Source organism: Phoenix dactylifera, unplaced genomic scaffold (genome assembly GCF_009389715.1).
Source record: "Phoenix dactylifera cultivar Barhee BC4 unplaced genomic scaffold, palm_55x_up_171113_PBpolish2nd_filt_p 001448F, whole genome shotgun sequence".
Lineage (NCBI taxonomy): Eukaryota > Viridiplantae > Streptophyta > Magnoliopsida > Arecales > Arecaceae > Phoenix > Phoenix dactylifera.
The window spans coordinates 39,086-50,630 of NW_024068766.1; the positions used below are offsets into that span (position 1 = coordinate 39,086).

An 11,545-nucleotide genomic window follows, 5' to 3' on the forward strand; every position below is an offset into this window, starting at 1 on the left:
CTATTTATGAATCCAATATAACTTGAAAATTATATAAATTATACAAGTCATATGTAGAAGGCAATGAATATCAGAATAATTAAGCTATTAACCCAAAATATCACATATACTATATATACCATACAAGTCATACCACAAAATTTCTTCTAAATTTAACAATCCAAACTTATAGTATTTAAGCTATTTATACATCATTCAGAAACCTCTAACCATCATGCCCCTAATCCTAAAATTACTATTCGAGGGTGCAAACAGCCGCCGCATGCTCATAGGGAATTACCATATAAGCGTGCAAGGTATTCTACCTATCAATCAACCTAATATAATTTGGAAAATACTATATTACATACACATACAAAGGTGTTTACCATAAATAACTAACTATTATACTTACATCTCAAAACTTACAGTATTTAGACCATTTATATATAATCCACATATAACACATTATTATATCAACTGAAGATTATAAGCCTCACGTCTTAGTAAGTAACAAATTCATTTTATAAAACTAGTTCAGTAATGCAATTCAATTAAATCACATAAGATATAACACATCTTTCCAAGTAAAGTTTATATCATTTTTTTCAATAATATTCATGTACTAAATTATATGTGATCTTTTCAATCATATCGACATAGAGAATCAATACAGCATATCAGAGTCCGATACATGTCTAATATCATAATTATACTCATGTTTATATATTTGAACCTGGGTACCTAATTCTTTTAGCTTTACAGCCCTCACTGCGGTGCATTTATACTCCTACTGTGTAGATACAACTGATTACCATTGTGGCACTCTTATAGGCCCCTCTAGGTCTAGCAAAGAGTGAGTACGAATACCTGGATTAAAGAGGGAGAGAGGGAACCTTCCCTTCTCTTTTTCTCTTTCTTCTTTCTTTTCTTTCTTTTCTCCCTTTCTCAGAACTTTGGCAAGAGAGAGAGTGTGTGTGTGTGTTCAGGTGGAAGTAAGGAAGAAGAAGAGAGGGGAAGGTGGGGAGGAGGAGAAAGAGGCGGCAGACGGACAGGGGTGCCGGAGGGAGAGAAAAGAGAAATAAAGCATCCTTCCTGTGTTTCTTCCCTACTTTCTTTTTTTTCTTTTTTTTTCACCTGTGGAAGAGCAAGACGTGTGGCCTGTAACAACTCAGGATCTCACCCAAAATGGCTAGCCAAAAGACATTATTTGGATTCCTTGATCCTATATAAGTACCCAAGATCTATCAGCAAATAACCGATGTGGAACTAAACATATGCTCGCACGAATCCTCACATACTCTTCAGTTTAAGCTCTAACGTCATCGTTAAACTAAGGGTTCAAATCCATTCAAATCTAATCACAAAACCACGATCGGCCTGTGGTCAGTCTCGATGGATCCGTGCTGTAGTGTCTCATAGTCCACATAGGTTATAGCCGGGTCAGCTCTGGCACTATTTGTAACAACCCAGGACCTCACCCAATATGGCTAGCTGAAAAGTATTATTTGGGTTCCTTGATCCTGTATAAGTACCCAAGATCTACCCAGCAAATAACCGATGTGGAACTAAACACACGCCCGCACGGGTCCTCACATATTTAATTTTGTGCAACACGAGGACTTCCCAGGGGGTCACCCATCCTAGCACTACTCTCGTCCAAGCACACTTAACTGCGGAGTTCTGATTGCATCCGGTGCATTAGTGCTAGTATGATTGCACCCGAACCTAGTGGCGCAGGCCAGATCTTTCTTATGTTCCTTTCTCTTTTCTTTTCATCTGAGAAACGGAAGACATTAGTGACAAAACTTCAATGGATGGTGGAAAGATAATAGAGAGGAAAGCAAGTAAAAGTAATCACTGTTCAATTAGATTCAAGAGCACTACAACAAAAAATAGTCTTTTTTGACGCTTTTTAGAGCCTATACCGACGCATATAAGTATTGATAATTTTGATACCGACGCTTTCAAAAGTGTTGCAAAAGCGTCACAAAAATGTCGCAAAAACTTCGGCAAGGTGAGAGTGGAAATTTTTTTTACCGACACTTATTAAAAGCATCGGCTAAAACAGAAGCTTCTTTTTTTTTTTTTTGCTCGACAAATTTGAAGCTTTTGCATGACACTTTAAAGGGTCATTATTCTTTTTAAAAAATATATTTAGAAAAAATTTCAAACTGGAAACTAGAGTTACAACTCCAATATCTCATTTTAAAACTGGACATCCTCAAATCTCATTCTGCATCTCATCCCAACCGTGAATCCGTTCTTAACAGCTTCCAAGTATTTGTTAACACCCACGATGAATAACATAGACGCGGGGCACAAGTTTGTGCAAATAATTACATCAGCTCACAAAAACGAAAACAAAAAAAGACAATTGGAGCAAACAGGCCTCCTGGTGACAAACTGAAGGAGCATTTCCAACCTTGGTTTGTAGCAGACGATGAATAAACTACCAGTTGAAATAGCATGCGATGCAGTTACAAGCACTCCAAGATGCATACTCTGGCTCGATATATATCACTGATATTGGAATCATGCTTTGCTGCTCTGTAGAAACGCATCCAACGTCTAAGGGCTTGGCACACGGCAGTTGACACCACACGAATGGTGAAAAAGAAGAGGCAAAATGCTTTCTTGCGAGGACCCTTACCTCAGGAAAACAAATGCATCCCCTTTTGATGGTGTTGGCCACCGCCTGGCAGTAGAGATCGAACAGCGGCTGGGAGTTGAGGCAGGGGGCGACTATGGCAATCTCCAACAGCTCCTGCTTCTCTATTTTGACGAAGCCCTTGTCCCACTCCTTGAGCTCTTCCTCCTCCCCACTCCTTGACAAGAGGTACCACAAAATCCTAGGTTCTCCAACTCCAAATTCACAGCAAAACAAGAAAGAATTGTGAGCTCCAAATCCCAAACCCTAGACCTACAACTAGAAAAACCCTAGCAAACCCATCAGTCGAGCCGATCTAGCAATCCAGGATCCTAGAACTACAGATCAAAAGGGCAAAGTAGATCACCTTCTTTTCGAGGGCAGAGGTGTGGATCGAGGAGGGGGGGAAGGGCTGGGCCTGCATGCCCTTGCGGCGCTTCTTCTGGAAGCTCTCCTCCTCCCTCTGACGGCGGCCCTCCTCCACGTCCACCACTACCTTGTCCTTATTCCGGCTGATGGAGGCAGTACAGAAAAGGCAGGGTTTGGAAGATGCAAAGGGGGCTGGGATCGGGAAGAGGGGGGGGGGGGGTTGGGATGATGGTGGCTAATGGTGGCTAGGTTGAGGGATTTTGATGGGGAGGTGGGAGGAAGAAAATAGGGGGCAGGATGATTTGGGATTTATGTTTTGGGGGGGGGGGGGTGTTTGGGATGATGGTGGCTAAGTTGAGGGATTTTGATGGGGAGGTGGGAGGAAGAAAATAGGGGGCAGGATGATTTGGGATTTATGTTTTTTTTGGGGGGGGGGGGGATGATTAGGCCTCCGACGATGCTTTTTAAAGTGCCGCCCTAGCGTACTAAAATTTTTGACGATGCTTTTTAAAGTGCCGCCCTAGCGTACTAAAATTTTTGATGATACTTTTTAAAACGTCACCTTAGTCACTATGGTTTCCGACAATGCTTTTATAAAGCATCGTGTTGGGTTAGGCTTTCGACGACGCTTATAAGCATCGTCGTATCTCTCTTTTCACTTTCGACGCTTTTAAGCGTCGTAATATACCAACGCTAGCCACTACCATCGGATAAAATTTGGCACGGTGGCTAAATTAGCGACGCTATTTTATAGCGTCAGTGGAAAAGAGTCGGAAAATCCTCCTTTGTGATTATCAATATGGCATGGCTGCTTTTGACATGATTTGATGTTGACCCAAATGATTTGATTTTGATGATACAAAATAATTGAGTAAAAAAATTTACTAATCAGTTGCTTAGAGTGTATTAAAATGCTTGCAGAAAGCCAAGAAGAAATTTTTTAATAACTTTCAATATGAAGAAATGAAACTTAATTATCTAAAGCTCCGCACAAAAAGATTCATGTTTAGGAACAACTTGAAGTGACCCTTTAACACTCATACAATGGTAGTAAATTTTTACTTGAGCTATCTCAAGAGTTAACCCTAGCACATTGATATAGACTGATATGCCTTCACTAGTCGACCCCAGAACAATCTTAGAAGAAAGACAGAGAGCAGTAAAATTCAACTTATTGATGTGTCGACCCATGAAGTTCATGAGCTGACACCCGTTTGAAACGAGTCGACCACTGAATGACCACAAACACAAGACAAAAAGCAAGTAAACATAGCATATTAATGAGCCAACCAATGAAGTTCACGAGCTAACCTCAATTAAACAAGAATTGATCCTAGAAGCAAACAAGTCGATCCCTAAATAGCCACAGATAGAAGACAGAGAGCAGTCAAAAATAGCTTATTGGCGAGTCGACCTATGCAGATAACGAGTCAACCCCTATCGATGGACGAGTCGACCCCTAAACCAAAAGAGTCGACCCCATCATGGCCATAGGAGAAAGATAGAGCTCAATAAAAACAACAGTTATTTCGAGTCAACGTCTGAAGTTTATGAGTTGACCCATAAGGATCATGAGTCGACCCTTAAAGAAGTCGAGTCGACTCGTCTATGCTTGACAACAGGAATGACTAGTTCTTCTATAAATCAGAACGGTCATTTTTATATCTCAACGGCTATTTCGTTCTATCTAATTGCTAAAAGTATCTTTGAACTACTCCTTGGTGGTATAAATGCATCGGAACGCCAAGAGAGAGAAAAGGAGAAGTGATTTAGGATCAAAGAAAAAGAATTTTGAAAAAGAAAAAAAACGACTTCACTAAGGAAAACGTCAGTGCTTACTTTATATATACTTTGCTCAGCGTAGGACTTGGCAAGGCTAACTGCTAACGCATTCACCCATCCACTCCCATCTTCCCGCACCATCATCCTTGCCTCCATCCCTCAATTTTATCGGGGACGTCAGTGCTTACTATAAATATAGTTTGCTCAATATAAAAGTTGGCAATATTAACATTGTTTGCCTGTTGTTTATTAATAAAATATTTAATTCAGAATATAAAATTTTAAAATTTAATATTAAATATTTATCTAAACATAAACCTACTCAAATATAAATATTTAATTTAGACTCCCAAATAAATTTTTTATCTCAAAAAATAAGACTTATTTTTTATCTTTATTTCTCTCTCCTCTCTAAAATTCAACGGAAATTTTATGAACATGTCAATAATTGTTTCTCATGCGGTATCTTAAAAACAAACGGGGAGATGCTTTCTCTTTTTACAAAACATTCTGATGACCCAAAGATTGATTCATAGATTGATTTTGATGATCACAAAACCTTGAAGTATAGATACTAATGTTTATGTTGCAAGGAGAAAGATATTTATTTTGCAAGGAACATAGCAAGTTGGAAGAACACAAGAAGGCCTCCAAAGCTCTCAAGTTGGAAGAAAGCTACAATTTATTGGCCCAAGTTTAAAGTTCAAAGGATTCAAATTGGAGGAGTAAAATCAAAAGAAAAATTCAAAAGAACAGTCTTCGAGTCGACTCCAGTGGAATTCGAGTCGACTCCGGAGAAGTATGAGTCGACTCCTAGGAGTCACAGGCAGAAAAATCAGAGAGCAGTCTTCGGGTCTGAGATTCGAGTCGACTCCAGTGGAACGCGAGTCGACTCCGATGGTTGGTAGGTCGACTCCAAAGAAAGCAAGAGTCGACTCTCAGCGGAACACAAGGAAAAAGTCAGAGAGCATTTTTGGGACTCTGAGATTCGAGTCGACTCCCGCATTGCACGAGTCGACTCCGAGACTCCGCGACCATCAACAGACAGAAAACCAAGTTACTGCCTCTGAGATTCGAGTCGACTCCCAGACAGCTCGAGTCGACTCCAAGGCAGCGCTACACCAAGATGGCAGAAGGCTGTGTTTCGCAAACTGAGAGCCGAGTCGACTCCGAGGAAGTTCGAGTCGACTCCAAGACTGGATGAGCCAAAAGACAGAGGATCGAGAGTTCGGGCTCTGAGATTCGAGTCGACTCCCAGGACAGTCGAGTCGACTCGAGTGGACAAAATTCAAAATTGGATCCACGGACTTCAGTGGAAGAGCCGACTCCAGAATTGCCAAGTCAGCTCCAGAAGTTGGCGAGTCGACTCCGGGTTAAGTCGAGTCGACTCCCAGTCGAGGCAAGCACATTAATTCAAATTTGGAACAGTGGCCGAGTCGTCTCCCGTAAAACACGAGCCGACTCCTGCAACAGGCGAGCCGACTCCTGATCGCGCGAGTCGACTCCGATCCCAACGGTAATATTATCAGGAAGTGCAGACTGTGTCCAACGGCTCTATTTTTGTCTCTAACGGCTATATTCTTGTTTCCACGTTATCTAAAGCTATAAAAACAAGAAGAGAGCTAGGGGAGATGTTATGGAAGTGGGAGAAAATATTTAGGGAAGAGATTTCAAAGAGATTACAAGGGAAATCTTCCATAAGCACAAAAGGGCCATCCAAAGCGAAATAGAGAGAAGAAGAGCATCCAAGTGAATCCCAAAGCTTCCTCTCCATCCGTGTGCTGCCTCAATCATCCTCTACCTCGTGCCAAATCAGAAGAGGGTCAAGTAAAGAAGAAGCCGAGTTCCTTCATCTTCAAAATTCGTTTGAGAGCTTCTCTTTACTCCATTTGTTTATATTTGATATATTTGCTTAGTTAAGAAGCTTGTATTTGCTTTAAATTCTTAGTCTAATATCTTGTAACTTGATTCAATCAAGGGATTGAATCAAGAGGTTAAGATTTATTGGTGAGCCAAAGGAAAAACCAACGGTGTTAAGGTTTGTTGGTGAGCCAAAGGGAAAACCAACGTTGTAAGGTTGTGGTTGGTGAGCCTTTGGGGAAAACCAACTGGGTTGATTGTGAACCCGGAAAACAATCGTTGTAAGGTTGTGGTTGGTGAGCCTTTGGGAAAACCAACTGGGTTGGATTGTGAGCCCGTGAAAACAATCGGTTGGTTCTAGTCGGTGAGCCTGTGAAAACCGACCGAGTTCGTTGTGATCTCGCAAAACAACAAGTTGGGTTGTGAGCTTGTAAAACAACCGACTGTAATCTGAGGGATTATAGTGAAATTCCCAAGAGGTCTTGGGGAGTGGATGTAGGTGCTGGGGTGCACCGAACCACTATACATCTTTGTGTTTGTGATGCCTTATCTCTTGTATTTCATGCCTTACATTCATGCTTGATTGTGTAATATCTCTAGCTTTGTTTTCTATAGAGTTATAAGTGATAGTTTAGAATTTGCTTAGCTTCCATTCCATCCTTACCATACACATAGATTAAAATTGATCATACAACTATAAGTTAATTTTAGATCAATTACACCCTAAAGCCATAGTATAATTGCTCTAGCTTAATTTTCCACTGCTTTACTTATAATTGCCTAGAGCTTAAGTAAATAACATCTTATTATTCCGCTGCATTCTATTCAAAGTAAAAATTAGGGAGCATAATTTTTAGAAAACCCAATTCACCCCCCCTCTTGGGTTGTCATCTTGGGCAACAAGTGGTATCAGAGCAGGTGCTCAAATATTATTTGTAGTCTTAACCGACTAGAGCCAAAGATCATGACAACTCAAATAGATAGTTTTCTAGGAGAAGGACAATCAATTGATACACCTCCACTGTTTAATGGTATAAACTACCCACATTGGAAAATACGCATGCGCATTTTCATTCAATCACAAAACTATTATCTATGGAAAATCATAATAAATGACCTTCACACACTCTCTCATATTAATGAGAAGGACTTAGCACAATTAAATGCTAATGCTATGAACATATTATATTGTGCTATTCAAGAAACAAAGTTTAATGAAATTTCTGCATGCTTATCTGCTAAGGAGATCTGGGATACTTTAGAAAATATTTATGATAAATCTCAGATTAGCTCTCATATGCTTCAATTATATACTAACAATGAGACTGCAGAAAAGGGTGATGAATCTCCCTCAGTCGAGTCGACTCCAAGTAGCTCAGAGTCGACTCCCAAGTTAGTCGAGTCGACTCCAATAAGGTCCGAGTCGACTCCGAGGCAAATCAGCTTCCTAAAGACAAAGAAGAAGAGGAAGCAAGAAGAAAGGAAGAAAGAGGTAAAGCGCAAGAAAGCCTTGACCAAGAGAAAGTCAGACAAGGAATTGAAAGTTAGGAGCAACAATGAACTACAAGAGGTAACTAACTTATGTCTTATGGTACAAGAAGATAAAGTAGAATCTGAATCTAATCTTACACCAAATGACTTTCATGAAGAATATTCTTATGATGAACTTTTAAATGCTTTTCATGATTTGTATAGTGAATGTAGAAAATTAGCTAGGAAAAATAAAAATCTTAAAAAGCTAAATTTGGAAATTTCAAAAGAAAGAAATTCTATTACTGAAATACAAGACAAACTAAATTCTGAAAATAAAAGTTTGAGGTCATTTTCAGAAGAATTGATTCAGAAAAATCATAGCTTAATTAAAGAAAATCAAAACTTAAGTAAAGAAATTAATCAATTAAAATCTTTTATTAACAAATTCACCGTAAGTTCAGAACGATTAAAAATGATGTTTGAAAGCCAATATGTTGCTTGTGATAAATCAAAACTTGGCTTGATTCCTTTACTTAACAATAAATCTCTAGAGAAAAAGGTTATCAATTCATCAAGCAAACCATTAAATAAGATAACTTATTTCAAAAATGAAAAGGATGGGAATAACAACTTTACCTATCGTTCTAGTATAATTAAATCAAATGGTAAAGTTATTACTATTAAACAGATATGGGTTCCAAAAGGAACCATATGTCCTAACTCTCAAGGACTCAAGCAAGCTTGGGTACCCAAAATGAGAAAATGAGGATGTACACATAGGTGTACCAAGGTACCCATGGAACATAAAGAAACTTAAAAAGTTATTAACAAAAAAATAATGAAATCAGTAATTCTTGCATCTCATCATTATTTGTCCTTTAGTATCTGATATGATTTGCTATTAGTGACCAATTTTGTGATATAGAAAATACTTTTGGAAATATAATCAAATCATTTCATTCTACTCACTATTGGATAAGGTGCTAAATGATTAATCAACTTATTAAGAATAACTCTATGAATTTTCTATATGCTTGATTGAAAGTTTTTATCTATGGCATTATTGTTTATTGATCATAGATATGATAATGTGTACTTGGTATGCTTTTGAATATATGCACTATGAATACCAAGATTAAAGAAACCATATTTGGCATATGAAATCAGCTCATGCTAGTATGTACTTAATCTCAAAAACCTTGCCATAGGCTCACTTAGATTATCCTCTTAAAGGTCAAAGTTTTACTATGCATGCTAACTAAGAAAACAAACAAAAATAATTTCTAAATCTAGAGATGTTGTTTCCAACACTAATTTTTCAAAAGTCTACATTAGCCTTGTTCTTGGCACTCAAATTGAAATATTTTCTGTATTGGCACAAACTCACAAAAAGCGATCAAATGATAAAGGTTTGCAAACTATGAATCACGGCATAGTTTTGAAAACCAATTTTTGTGTTAAGTTGTGCACAGAAAATAATATTGAATACAATTGTTTCTGCACCAAGAACACTATAAGTAAAATAGGATTAATAGAATCTTTGAAGAATTGAAAAAGGCAATGTTGTATGATAGCCATCTACTTAAATGCCTTTTAAAAGCTATCATCAATACTTGTCATACATATGACTTCTATTAGATCTATTTTTGATGAAAACTTCTTTTGATCTTCTGAAAAATAAAAAAAAAATGAACTATTGCGTATCTCTCATATTTTTCAGTCGTACATGTTATGCTTGATATATTCTCTTGAAAAGGAATGCCAAATCTAATAAAGATATTTCTATCCTTGGATACCATTCATCAAGCAATGCATATAGAACATTCATGAAAAATTCTAGTTGTAGAAGTATCATTTCATTTTATTCTTTATGAGACTAATGATTTGTTATGAAGATACTAAAATTAAATTATATATGTATACCGTTAATCTTTTACATATAACAATCTGAAAACTTGTTAATAATTAGAATCAAAATTGGATTTTTCAGATATGCACTTAATGAAGAAAAATTGATGACTACTAAAAGACTAAATCAAGAAAAGAGGAAATAGATCTTGATAAAGATTCTTGCATGATTAGAAGTAAAGATCATCATTATCATGTGCTTGCTTCATGAGCTTTATATTTTGTCAAATGAATGTGTAGAATTCACTCCTATGTGGTTACTTCATTAAAAAGGAGATCTATGAAAAATAACCACCATATTTGAAAACACTCATTACAAATATGTTAAAGCAATATATAATGTGGAACAAGCATCAACAGCATGATACAAAAGCTTAAGCAACCTTTTTGATAGAAAGTAATAGTGATAAATCTTTGCATCAAAAAGAAGAATTTGAGATATCTTACTTGCTCATAGTTTACATTGATGACATCATTTTTGGTTCTACTAATAAAGAGTTATATGAAGACTTTACTTAGCTCATGCAAGGAGAGTTTGAAATACGTATGATGAATGAATTAACATCTTCTCTCAAACTCCAAAATTAAGACAAACAGAAAAGGGGATCTTCATTGACCAACGTTAGTCCACAAGAAAACTCCTATAGAAGATTGGCGTGAAGAAGGTATATCTATGACCCCATCTTGTAGAAATTGTAAAGGATGAGCAAAGTAGATCTATTGTTTAAAGCTGTATTGAAGTATGATAGAATAATTATTTTATCATACAGCTAGTAGACCAGATTGTATGCTCATTATGTGACATTGTGCAAGACTTCAATCTAACTTTAATTAATCATATTTTATTGATAACAAATACGTCACAATCTGAATTTTGATAGAAACAAACGTTTAAGATAAGTTGATTAAAACTTAGTTAACACATCTTATTGATAATTATCTTAAGCAAATAGAATCTAAACTAAATTGATTTGACCTTGATAAATCTGTCTATTGCCTCACATGCTTGTCCTTGAACTATCTTGGTTAATGAATTTATCTCTTTAGTTCAAGTGATATGTGCTTGCTTATATTTAGGCAATCTCTTGTGTAAAGTGACTCAACATGCAACTATTGTCATATCTCATATTGAGTCATCTAATTAAAAAAATATATATATATGTTGGATGAATGCTTTGTATCTTAAAGAAACTAATGACCTTCCTTCAAGAAAGAAAAATGAGAAATTTCAACTTGAAGGATATCTTCATGTAAGATACACTAAACATTCACATGCAAACAAGAGAGAGGATCTTCTTCAGCCAAAAGTTCACACATAAGAAATCTAGTTTGGCTTGAAGAACATATAATGAATAGGTAATTTTAGATACCTTTCTCACAAATTAATTGAGCAAGGTCAATAACTTAAATCCTATTATGGCATGATTAAATTCTTTAATTATTAATTTTTGATATCATGTCTATATGTGTATTGACTGACTTATACTTTTAGAAATTGTTTCATGGTTTGCTCAATCTAAAATA

At 36.8% G+C, this 11,545-nt stretch overlaps 1 long non-coding RNA gene and 1 pseudogene across 1 annotated transcript; both read right to left on the reverse strand.

Moving 5' to 3' along the window:
• Positions 1 to 1,584: 1,584 nt before the first annotated feature.
• Positions 1,585 to 1,703, reverse strand: LOC113461715 (annotated as a pseudogene).
• A 477-nt stretch (positions 1,704 to 2,180) lies between these two features.
• On the reverse strand, positions 2,181 to 3,303 carry LOC103699156. Its single transcript, XR_602829.4, has 2 exons — positions 2,633 to 3,303; positions 2,181 to 2,529 (listed from the first exon to the last, which is right to left on the reverse strand). It is a non-coding gene; the product is annotated as an uncharacterized LOC103699156 (long non-coding RNA).
• Between the last annotated feature and the right edge of the window lie 8,242 nt (positions 3,304 to 11,545).